The following is a 13,036-nucleotide window of genomic DNA, read 5'->3' as shown; positions in this document are numbered from 1 at the left end:
CCAACAGTGAGCCCTGGCAGCCCAGAGGGCAAACTGCATCCCGGGGGCATCAAACCCAGCCAGTCAGGAGAGGGGCCTGTCCCACTGTGTTCAGCGGTGGTGCGGCCTCACCCAGCGTGCTGTGTGTGGTGCTGGGCTCCACCGTTTGAGCAGGATGCAAAAGACCTTGAATGTGTTTGGAAGAGGACAAGCGAGCTGGTGAAGGGCTGGAAGGCATGTTCTGAGAGGAGCGGCTGAGGACTCTGGGTTTGTCTCATTTGGAGAGAGGCAGGCTGAGGGGCGACCTCATTGCTCTCTGCAGCTTCCCGAGGAGGGGACATGGTGCTGAGCTCTTCTCCCTGGGATCCAGGGATGGGACGCCTGGGAATGGCTCAGAGCTGTGTCAGGGGTGGTTCAGACTGTACACGAGGAAGCATTTCTTCGCCGAGAGGGCGGTCAAACCCAGGGACAGGCTTCCTGGAGAGATGGTTGATGCCCCGAGCCTGTCGGTGTTTAAGAGGTGTTTGGACAATGTCCTTAATACCGTGCTTTAGCTTTTGGTCAGGCAGTTGGACCAGATGATCCTTCTAGGTCCCTTCTAGCTGAACTATTCTATATTCTACGCGATTCCTGCTTAAACTTCAAATGTAAAAAAGGGTTGAGTTCATTGATTGTAATTTTTCTCAGAGGTAGGGAGCTTCTGTAGTGTAAAGTGTGCAATTGCTGTGACAGCTTAGTCTTGCAATTAAATGCTGCTGTGAAATTTTGAACTAAGAACCTATTTTAACTAGTCAGAGAATGTTGACCTTCCCCAAAGTTCATGTCTCTGTAGAACATTCAATGAATAGTGCATGTAGTCATGTTTTTGTATATCTGAAGGGTGAAGGTGCGACCAGGGTGAGATGCTGGGAGGGGAGGGTTGAGGGTAAATGTGGCATGTCCCATTAGGATACTTATTTTCTGTTGGTTGAACAACTTATACAAGAGACTTAGTATCACTCTGCTCTTTCCTGCACTGTATTACCAGTATAGGCATTTTCCAGCGTCTGTCTCTTGTCCTTAAGCGCTGCAGAAACCATCTGCTTTCTTATGCTGCTGCTGGGTATGCATTACAAGTGTGGATCTCCTGGTGTGTTGCAAACTGGATTGCTTTCCTACCTGAGCTGAATCCCTCTCTACAATTGTAACCACGCCCCTGCTTACTTTCCTGACATGCACAAAGGTGAGGGTTTAGCCTCTGCAAGGAGCTGAAGATAAACTTTTAACAGGGGAATCTTGTCTTGTGGCAGAGAGGCATAAAGGACCCACAGCATGAGGTTAGGGGAGTTGCTGACAAGCTCTCCAAGCTTGTGCTTACCTCTGTCCCTTTTGGCTTTTATTCCTGATAGAAACCTACTTTCCCCAGGTGACATTCTATTTTCTTCTTTCAGTCAGTATGCATGTATAATTTATTTTCCTTCAATTGTCCAAGTACCTTCAGAATTACCTGCTATGCCTCCTAGGAATAGAAACTTCTTAATAGACGGATTGCAGCGACACGCTTGGAGTTCATTTTTAGACTCCTGCCACTGGCTGGTATTAAACCTGAAACTGAGAGCTTGGACTCAGTGCCTGTTGTCCCTGAGAGCTACACAGATGGAACAGAAAACTAGCTCAAACATAACTGTAGGAGAGCTTGTGCTCTGATGCAGCAGAATCTTTTTAGGTTTTAGCCCAGTGTTACTGTGTTGGGCTTGGCAAGCTCTTATTAGTGGGAGAGACTTAACCATTCACAGACTTAGAGAGCCCTGTAGTTTGTCATGTGTTTGAGCTATTTATTAATGATATTTCTTTCTATACCTTTTATGGGTAGGAAAAGTGTGATTGCATAAACCAAGACTTCATAATAATACTTTGTTGACATCTTTGTAACGTGCTTATTTACTAAGCCATTTAGTACTATTGAGTGAATCTGTATCATATTGTGGATGGGGGTACAAGCAGGTTCCCTTGTAGGTATATATATGAGCATCTCTGTCATGGTTAAGAAAGAGAAAAGGACCGGGCACACTTGGGTATGCTAGGTTTCCTCTTCTGCAGGCACCTTGTGAGGCACAGTCGGTTGTGGTACAGCATTTGCCAAATGCTGCTTCATTCCATGGTTAACAGAAGGCTTTGTAAGGATGTATAGCCTGGCACTTAAAGGAGAAAAGAGAGATAATGAAAGAAAGAGTACTGGTCTCTGCTTATATACCTTTGTCCTTTCTCTGAGAATATGTCAGGCCACTCAAGATTAGCAGGTGAACCTTGTACCATTCTTCAGTCCTGCTTGCATCCAGTCCCTTGGCTGGAAACTTGCCCAAGTGCTGACTTGCTCCATCCTGTGTGGGTGGCAGATGTAGGGGTTGTACTTTTCTACAGATCCTAAATTTTGGGGGGTGATTTCTGGGGTGGCTGAAAGGTGGTTGAGTTCTTGCTACCCATCAACAATGTCCCTTGGAGAAAGAAATGACCTTGTGCTTGTCTGATTGTTGATCTGTGCTTGATGTATTACTAACTTTTTTGCAAGCTCAGCTTCTGGACCACTTTCCACATTATACTCCCACTTCAGTGGCTGCTGAGATTGAAAGGTTCATTTTTGCCTCATCCCTGGAGACAAATCTCTTGTGTGTAAGTGTGTCTGTGCGTACAGGGTTGATATGTTGACAGGGTTGCTATGTTGATTAATTCTTCTTTTCCTATCTCTAGTATTTTCCACTGTGAGGTAAATTAATGAAAGGTGCAGTCCTTCGTAGCTTCCTTTGCTGTGGTGTGCAGACCAAGATAGGATGATGAAATTCCATGTGGACTTGGGTGTCAGGTCAAGTGCGGAACTTCAAGAGCAGTATTTGAGGCAGTATGTGCTGTGCCTGTGAGTATATCAGAGTTCAGTGTTCAGTCTTGTCTTGCTGTTCTTCGTTGTATACCATCGCTGGAACTTCAGAACATTGAGTATAGGCAGCACCATTGCCATTAGTTTGATTTTCTTCTTCTTACAAAAGAAAATGCTGTCATTTGGATAAATGGTTCCCAGCCATTCAGGTGGCACTTGGTGGCTAGGTGGCTGGATGTTATAGCTGAATTTTAGTGCTCAGGCTAACAGGTGCTCTTGATCCATGCTAGTGCCATGAAATCTTAAGGAAAGAACTGTGGTTTATGAGGAGCTGAACCCAGAAAGACAAGAAGTTGCATGCTGGGTCTACTGCGTCTTTTTTTTTTTTTTTTTCAAATACTCATTGTTGTATTTTAACTCCTAATGGGAGTCTGTTTCTCACATAATTTTTAATCTGGAGCCAGTTGATGAATTTTGCACCCCTGTATTTATATTTCTTCAAGGAGATGGAGCGCAGGATTCTTGAAGAGAAAATGTCAATAGACCGGGTGTTTGGATTCTGTGATGCTCGAGTCTGATTTCTTAGCCACTGCTGTGACTGGAAAGAAATTTTCTGAGACAGTAAAAGATAAGCATCTCTCTGTCTTTTCTTATCACCCATCTGAGTTTCTATATGTGGGAAAGTGAAGCATTGTTCCTTGGAAAAGAATTAGAGGTGCTCTGAGCTTTGGATTCTGCTGCTGGAGAGGACAGGTTGCAGAGATTCTCAGTGCAAACTAGTGGTAGGAGGGCTGCCAGCTTTTTGATAGGCTTTGGCAATGGACCTGTTTTTTTTCTGACTGGTGAAGAAAACTAACACCATGCTGTAGTTTTTACGATTTTACTTGACTGTTGGGAAGATACTGAAAAGAAGGAATATGTGCAGCCTTTAACACTTTTATTGGCTCATCAGAGGGCTTCCTGGAAGGAACAGCCTTTGATATGTGCTTGAATGAGATGAGGGGCACTGCAGGATGTAGAGGGAATTGAGCCTTTGTCTTGGTCCCGTTGTCTACAGAGCCAGTATGTTCTTGCTTATTGACTGTAACAGGCAGCTGGCAGCTTGTTGAGTGCCGCCCCAGCCAGCATCACTTCTCTGCCTTTGTGCTGCCTCAGTGGGGGAGTGGGAGCAGCCAGGGCAGCTGTCTGCTGCTTTTCCAGCTTTCCTGGATGGTTAGAGGTGCTGGTTACACTCCAGCTGCCTGTAACTGAGGGATAGGGTTTACTCTGCATTCTTCATAGAGCCATTCTAAAAATACCGTGGTCAGTGTAGCTTACTAGCAGCACCAGAGCCTTCCCCTTGTTAGAGCTGTGTCTCTTTAGACCCACATTGGGAGGCCCTGGGAAGTGGTCATGGTGTCATGGTTGCTGCTGCCCGTTTGGTGGGGGTCAGGTGTTACAGTCAGGCTTACGCTCAGGAAGGAGCTTACTGCTGGGCCAGCAGAGGGGGGAGGCTGCTCACCATCTCTGTTTCTAGGTCCTGCCCTGCCATGAGGCCACACAGCAAATCCTGATAGACAGAGGCACTGTGAAAGCATGGTCAGCCATAAATAGGTTAGCACAAATGGGAGCATGGTGCTTTTCCAGGCATCCCGTGTTAACATGGGTGATATGAATAGCTATATCCTGTTTCTAAGGATCAGTGCTCAGGGAAAATCCCATTTCATGGGTGTTTCTAGTACCTGTCTTCCAGGCCTTCTGTCTCTGTAAAATCTGTCTCCAAGACCTCTTGTCCTAACTTTCTGGCTAGTCTGCCTGTAGTGCACTAGCAGATCTGTGTGCTTGCATGTGCACGTACACAGATGTGCTGGCTTGACCCTGGCTGGACGCCATGTACCTACCAAAGCTTCTCTATCACTCCCTTCCTCAACTAGACAGGGGAGAGAAAATAAAATGAAATGTTCGTGGGTTGAGATAAGGACAGGGACATTGCTCAGCGATTACTGTCATGGGCAAAATGACTTGGAAATAAGTTTAATTTATTACCATTCAAATCACAGTCGGGTAATGACAAATAAAACCAAAACTTAAAACCACCTTTGCCCTCCCCTTCCTTTCTTCCTGGACTCGGCTTCAGTCCCAATTTCTCTACCTCCTGCCCCGCATAGCAGTGCAGGGGAATGGGGGCTGCAGTCAGTTCATCACATGTTGTCTTTAACACTCCTTCCTTCTCCGGGGGAGGACTCCTCACACTCTTCCCCTGCTCCAGCATGGGGTTCCTCCCACAGGAGACAGTCCTTCATGAACTTCTCCAATGTGAGTCCTTCCCATGAGCTGCAGTCCTTTATGAACTGCTGCAGCATGGGTCCTTCCCATGGACGCAGCCCCTCAGGCACAGCTGGCTCCAGTGTGGGTCCCCTGTGGGGTCACAAGTCCTGCCAGCCAGCCTGCTCCAGACCAAGCTTCTCATGGGGTCACCTAGAGCATGCTTGCACAGAAAACAGTTTGAAAAATAATTTAACAAAAAGACAGTACAGGTGACAGTGATCAGGCACAGGGCTGGGCTAGCAACTCATCTTGATCCTTCTTTTTCCACACTTTTGGCCCTTCCCTCAAATGTGTTGTTGTGCCCAAATACTCTTGTTTGATCCTGAAATTGCCCATCTCCAACATCTTATTTTAAGTCCTATGTTCCTTTACACAGCACCTCTACTTGGCTTGCATAATATTGCTGAGGGAGCTTCTCCTGTTGAATTGCCTAGGTGGGTTTTCCTAATAGGGAGAGTGACTTAATTGCTCATCTTTGTGGCCTTGGGAGTCCTTGGTTCAGTGTTTCATCCATCATGGATTAGGCTGTCTGGGTTCCCCACCCTGTTGTAGTTTTTCTGATCACTGATGTGGTTCGTGGTTCTACTTTGAATAGCACTTACCCAGATATCTTTCTACAGCAGTTTGGTGAAACATTTTTTGCCTGTTAATTCAGGAAGACTTCTGCAGCTCTGCCTGGAGTCGAGCAAATAATGATAACAATGCAGAAGATGGAAGAATACGACTTCTTAAACTGTGATTCCAGCAAGGATAAAGAGAAAACATGTAATTACAGTAGTCTCCTCAATAGAAAATTAGTATCTTGTGAAAACATGGAATTCTGCTCTAGGTTTTTCCATGTTTAGTTGGCAGAGCCAGAGCTTCTGCTGTTAAGCCACTAAATAAGAAAGTGAACAGGAGAAGAATGGAAAAAAAGACTAAGGTGTTTTGCTATGACATGTTCTTGGAACTATCAGGAGCTGAGGAAATTTGAGCCAGGTAGTATATTTGGACTATTGTATTCAGTAGTTAAAAATGCACATGCTTCAGATAGCTAGTTTAATTTCAACTTGCAGCCATTTTTACTTCTGATATTTATCCTGTGTTAGTCAGCTTTATGGTTTAATTTATATGTATATAAAAAAATTAATGTCAGGATCAAGTGTTTCCTCATCATTCTCTTTAAAATATGATGTTTGATCGCTTCATTGGTTGCTTTCTCATTCTTGTATTATCAGAAATGTGAAATAATTACTTTATATTCATACTCTGTGTGCCGTGAGTGATTTTTTTACAAGCCTGTTCAAGGTTCGTACTTACAGCACTATATACCAATTTTTATGGCGTTTTATATTCCTTTCCTCATAATTCCTAATATTGATCTTTTAATGCCTCCTAAGACTATGTGATGATTTTCAGAGTTATCTGAAGTGGTTTGAAGATCTCTAACAAGTGCAAGTATCACAGCATAACAGAATGGGCTAGTGCAGCATCAAAGTAGCTAACTTGGAGTTTATCTTGTCTGTTTTTCCCCCATTTGTGGTGTTTCGCATTATTGGCGCTCACCTGAGCTTACTGCCCCTGGGTTCAGTACTGGGAACTTCCTGAAGCTTCCACTCAGTTTTATTTCTGACTGTTCTCTGGGATATGAACTGTTGGTGTCATATGTTTGATGAGGATTTTGATAACCGTACAGGAGTGATAATAGTACAGTAAATATAGAGGTACTGGTGAGTTACTGTAACCTTCCTGATGGACTTCTATCTGAATGGTTTATATTTGTAGGATACTGGGTTTTTTTTCCCCACTTCCTTATTTGTTTTGCTGTGCTGTTTCTGTTTCCCTTTGGGAGGTAGGGATGGGAAATTTATCATCTCTTCCTAATTCCATAGTTCAGCTCAGTAAGACTGAACTCTCTCTTACTCAGTTGGGTTGCTCATTTATTTTGAAGTGCCAAATGAAACCAAGCATTTGTCCCTTTGGGCTCTTAGTAGACAACTTACGTATTTGTTTCTGTTATCCATTAAACGGATGGGAATGATGCATGTCTCCCTGTGGGATATCAAGAGCAGTGCTTTTTCTGGACAAAGCAAATTGACTCATACTTTTTTGTTGCTAATCTACTGACTTGAGAGTTATCTGACATGAATTTTCAGTGAAGCCTGCCCCTCAGTATGTGGTTTAGCTAGAACTGTCAAAATGCTTTTGGACAGGCTGCATTGGCCTCTGGGCTGCAGTCTGTGTGACAGTGGTATGGTTCAAAACTCACTGCTGCTCTGCAGAACAGTTGTCATTCTCACTGATGGGGTGGAACTGGGCTCCTTGAACAGTGTCCTGGCTCCAGGCTGTGTTCTGCCCTTCGTGGTCCGCTGCGTGGGTCAGCACAGAGCAGGAATCTCTGGGAGGTGGCAGGGACACTACTAGGTGTGCTTAAAAACTATGGTTTTGGTTTGTTTCTCAAGACGGCATTTTCTGGGCTGTTGCATGTGAAATTACAAGTGAGGGCAAGCTCCAACTCATGGGAGACTTTTAATTCTGTATTTAAATGGTCAATGTGTTCATTTGGTTACATAGACAAGCTTATTGCTAATGTATTTTATCTTATTACTTGTTCCAGCACATAGCTGTGTGGAAGAACCAACTGTTGCATTGGTGAGGGTCAGATTTGCTTTTTCCTTATACTTCCGATTGCTGTATGAATTGGCTTGTTATAGCCACGGTAATTGATATCTCCCTTTCCTTGAGATTGTTACATTACAGTAGTTATTTTTAATTTTCTTTTTGATTAACCACCTTTCAAGCATTTTACTACCATGAATATAATTGCAAAGGCCAGTGCTGCCAGTTTAACTAAAATGTGTAGTAGGCTTGCTTCTTTTTGTTGAATTTTTTCCCCCTTTGCCTGCAGCAGATCTTGCATTCTTTGATTTTATTTCATTCTAGATTACCTTCAAATTTGCAACACAGATGCTTTCGTTTCCTCTTTCTGTTGGTAAATGTGCTAGTTCTTGTTTCACCGCAGCTCAGTGAGAAGTAATGTTCCTCTGTGGTCCCGCTACTGTCTTCCATAGGTGTGTTCTCTCTGTTCTCAAGCTTTTGCCAAGCTGGTTGAGCAGAGCTTTTATCTTTTTCTCTGGCCTTGAACGAGCACCCAGGGTAACTTTTTAACATAAATGTGCTACTTTTAATGAGATACTGCTCTTTTTGTAAGTGTCTGGCCTAATGTGCTGTCATTCCTGATCTTTCTTCAAAGTGCAGTTTCATTCTGTACTGATATTCTAATTATTGTGGGGTTTTCCAATTTTTATAATATTTTTTCTTGATTGCAAATAATTGCTGTCACTTGTGCCTTAGGCTGGCTGTTTGTTTTTTCTTTTAATTGACAGATCATGTGAACTGCAGAACGCCTCTCCAAAAGTCTGTGTTCTTTCAGTGATAGATATCCAGATATTTGAGAGCTATGGAAAAAAATATGTATTGGACAATTCAAATAACCTGACTAAGGGAAATATCTTTCAAATATTTTTCTCTTTAGAGCTAAGTCATGCCTTGAAGTAACAACATTTAAATCTTTCCCCCACTGCGCTTTAGTTACTTAAATTCACTTGAAATTTTTTCTGAGTTTCCTTACCTCTTGTTTATATGGACAGAGAGCTACATTAGTGTTTCTGCTATAATTTTTTTGTGGTTGTGGAACCACAAAACAACCTCTGTTGTCTTCAGAAAATCATGCTAAACTGAGTTCAGTTAACTTCTTCCTTCATAGTTTAAAAGCTACCTAGTCCATGTGGGCTTTCTAGGAAAGGAACACTTCAGAGTAATAAGTTATCTCTAGGAACACAGGGTATTTTATTGGAGCTGGTCATCTTTTGTCATTTCATCAAAACAGTTCATGAGCAGCTTGTTGTTTTTAGTCTGGGTTATAAAAGACTACTGAAAATTAAACAAGCTAAACCAGTCAGTGTTAAATTGCTTGACAAAGCTTGCAGGAAGTTAGGGCAAAGTGAGGAGAGAACCTGTGTCATCTTCATCCTCTGTTCATGCCCGCTCTTCAGGGCGAGAGGAGTATTGCTGTCGTCTCTTCAGGGTGTACCAGGCTACCTACATTGCTGGTTACACTCCTTGCCCTTCAGGGCAAAGCATGGAAGGCTGCATTTTCAACATGATATTTTTATTTTGTCTTGCTCTGTAAGGTTCATTGAGATGTTGAAATTTATATTCCTACAACTACCTCTGTTTGCAATAGTGTTAAGTAAGTTCCATTGCTTCTGAACTGTGAGCTGTTAAGTTTGCCACCATCCGTCAGTCACCAATAGCTGCTTGGAGGCAATGGCTAGGCATAACCCTCGGAAAGGTACAGGGCAAGTGCTAGAATGTGCTTTCATGAGGGTTTAGGATTCAGCTTTGCCAATCACAGAGAGGGATGTGGAACAGTGATTTGGCAATCTGAACAAAGGAGTAATTTGCAGTTACATTTTCAGTTGTCTGTTTGCATTTTTCCCCTTTTACTCTTCTGCCCAAGTTGTTGAATCTCCTCTTGAGCTGAGAATTACTGTCAGTAATGTCAGATGGGTTTAGTGTCTTGAGTCATATGTGGTGTCCTGGAATATTGCCTATGAGTCATAGAAATTGTGGTAAACTTGCCCAAAAATGGGAGAAGAGATGACAAATTCACATCTGCTGGCTGTATTATCGGGGCAGATTTTGAGTAGTTGTTGTTACTTGATTAATCCAGTAAACCTAGAAGGTCTTTGGATAGTCAGCAGAAGGAAGGGAATATAATAGATGCATGGGCAGTGGGTGTTGGTAGTCATGGCTTTTATCTTGGCCCTCAATACTAACACATCTGCCTTTCTGTTGGCTCTTGGCTTGTTTATTATTAAATTAAAGCCTTTTGGCATTCAGCTTTTAGTTGTATGAGGTGTTCTTATATTACTGTCATTCCTAAGGTATTTCTTATACTGAAATTTGAAGGAGTAAATGTTTTGTCCTTAATTATCTTCAGTCTTTCAGCTTTCTTTAATGATGAAACATAACAGACCTTGTCTGGTATTTAGATGTTGATATCAGTGTGTGTGTGTATGTGTGTATATATATATATATATATATAAAAAAAAAAAACCAAGTTCTTATGGTAAATATGATTAATGTCTCCTTAAATCAAATCTCAGACCTTTCGACCTTCAGTTGTGCAGGAGGCAGGGGGTGGGAAGAGAATGGGATTGTTCATGCTAAGCTGCTTTTCTCTTGTGATTGTTTTCAATAGTTATTTTCTGTAGCTCAGGTTGTCTTTAATTGTGGCCTATATTCTTTATTCCTACCTGTGTCAGTCCATTGCATCTGGTTTTATCATAATAATTTACTGCTCAGTTTACTGAGCAATCTATGTCACTCTGGTTGTACTGTTCTTGCAGTCATTTGTCACTGCAGTATGTCATCTGCAATTTCAGAACATTGGATGTCATTGGGCCTGCTAGGATTCCCTTGGAAGATCATAGAAAAGAATCCTACCTATATTGATTGGCTTTCAATCTAAGTTGTCAAGCTACTGATGGGGTAGAATAGAATAGTTCAGTTGGAAGGGACCTAAAAGGATCATCTGGTCCAACTGCCTGACCAAAAGCTAAAGCACGGTATTAAGGACATCGTCCAAACACCTCTTAAACACCGACAGGCTCGGGGCATCAACCATCTCTCCAGGAAGCCTGTCCCTGGGTTTGACCGCCCTCTCGGCGAAGAAATGCTTCCTCGTGTACAGTCTGAACCACCCCTGACACAGCTCTGAGCCATTCCCAGGCGTCCCATCCCTGGATCCCAGGGAGAAGAGCTCAGCACCATGTCCCCTCCTCGGGAAGCTGCAGAGAGCAATGAGGTCGCCCCTCAGCCTGCCTCTCTCCAAATGAGACAAACCCAGAGTCCTCAGCCGCTCCTCTCAGAACATGCCTTCCAGCCCTTCACCAGCTCGCTTGTCCTCTTCCAAACACATTCAAGGTCTTTTGCATCCTGCTCAAACGGTGGAGCCCAGCACCACACACAGCACGCTGGGTGAGGCCGCACCACCGCTGAACACAGTGGGACAGGCCCCTCTCCTGACTGGCTGGGTTTGATGCCCCCGGGATGCAGTTTGCCCTCTGGGCTGCCAGGGCTCACTGTTGGCTCCTCGAGAGCTGCTGCCCACCAGCACCCCCAGGCCCCTTTCTGCAGGGCTGCTCTCCTGCTGCTCCTCTCCCAGTTTAGCCTTGTGCCTGGCGTTACTCCCTCCCAGGTGCAGAATCTGGCACTTGGACTTACTTGTTCCATTTCACGCCGTTAATTTCCCAGTACGTCCATCTATGTAGATCCCTCTGCAAAGCCTCTTGTCCATCAAGAGAGTCAATAGCAGTTCCCAGTTTAGTGTCCAAGGAACAGGTATTTATAATGCAAACATTTTTAGTTCATATTATACAACAGTAACCTTATTACCTCAGTGGACTTCTTTCTCTGCTCACAGTTCTCATGCGTGCATGTCCTGTCACTGTGTTAGTCCTTGTTATTATGCATTGTATTAGGAGCTTATGTTCAGCTGATTGTTGAGGTCACCTCAAGTTCTTCTTGGTACCTACCTCCTACAGCAGAGTTTCTTTATACGTACAAGCCCTAGGTTTTTTTGCATTTCACTATGGTCAGCTGGATGCTTTTAGTCTGTACCCAGTCTGCAAGAGTTAAAAGCACTGTCCATTGGAAACTAGTCTCTTTCTCTTATTTAGTTTTATTAGTTAGGAAATTACTGATAACACAATACTATTGTATTGTGTTCAATTCATTTAAGTGTTGTGGGTGGCAGAACATTTGCATCAATTCTCATTAGCATAACACTGTAGATGAAATAGAGTAAATTTGATGATGTAAAAGTGTCTGCCAAGGGGGAAGGGATTTTTGAGGAAGCCCTTATATATGGAAAGAGGCTTCCAGCAAATGGGATGCTGATGGGGTCCCTAGTGAGGGAAGAGTAGGTGAGACAGTACGAATAGGAAAAGCTGTGAAGCCAGGACTTCAAGGTAATACAAGTGGAAGATGGGTCTGGGTTTGCTAGCCAAATCTTTGTATTAGCTTTTACCTCAAGGGGATAATTGGGTCAGCTGAAAGTGGAGTGATCCTGGGTATGTGGCCAGCTGATGGTGAATAGCAATGGTTGATGGTTGACACTTAAAAGGTAAATTCTATTCTTTGTGTTCTCTGAGTAGTTTGAGATAGGAATCTGGTTTGATCACTGTGCATTGCCTGGTGCAGTAGGACTTTAACTATGACTGTAACTTCTGCATGCCTGTGAAAGAGCTGTAAAAGGCATTGCAGAACAACAGATGCTCTAGATGTTGGAGGAAGGGAACACATGTACATCTTTGGATACTGCTACATGTCTGAGGAAAAACAGTATTATGGTAAACACTGCTTCTGGGAGTGTTGTTTGTCTTGTACCCATGCAGGTCTTCTAGCATTAAGTGCTTCCACAGCCCTAGCCCTTCTCTGCTTTGAACTCTTGCTTTGTCAGGTCCCCTCCTCTCCCCTTGCTGCTTTCTTAGTGTTTATCTATGTCTTTATTAGGTACGGATGTACTTGTGGTGGGTGAACTTTTGCATTTATTAACTAAAGAAATTATTGTAGCAGTTTCAATGTATAATCAGTTCCTAAGTGTTCCCAACTTGCAACTTTCCCTTTGGTTCTCTCTGCTTGGATCAGTTTCCCCTCTTGAGTTTCATGTCTTACCACCTTTCAGAAAATTCCTCCAGAAAGTTATGTCTGAGCTCTTGACTTTTGTTGTATCCCTTTTGTACAGTTGGAGGGTGTTTTTTTTTTTTTTTTGTGGTTAAATTAACTACAGATATCACGAAACATAAAAATCTAATGTTTTACTATAAAACAGCCTTTGTGCAGAAGTAGTTT

The 13,036-nt window shown here is 43.2% G+C and overlaps 1 protein-coding gene across 1 annotated transcript in view; it reads left to right on the top strand.

Moving 5' to 3' along the window:
• Positions 1-13,036, top strand: part of NRBP1 (nuclear receptor binding protein 1) — a 43,753-nt gene that overhangs the window by 4,426 nt on the left and 26,291 nt on the right. The window lies entirely within an intron of this gene.

The sequence above is a fragment of the Falco punctatus genome, assembly GCF_963210335.1.
Source record: "Falco punctatus genome assembly, chromosome: 5".
In the NCBI taxonomy this organism is placed as follows: Eukaryota; Metazoa; Chordata; class Aves; order Falconiformes; family Falconidae; genus Falco; species Falco punctatus.
The sequence above is the reverse complement of the archived record's forward strand: the minus strand, read 5'-3'. Positions and strand labels throughout refer to the sequence as shown.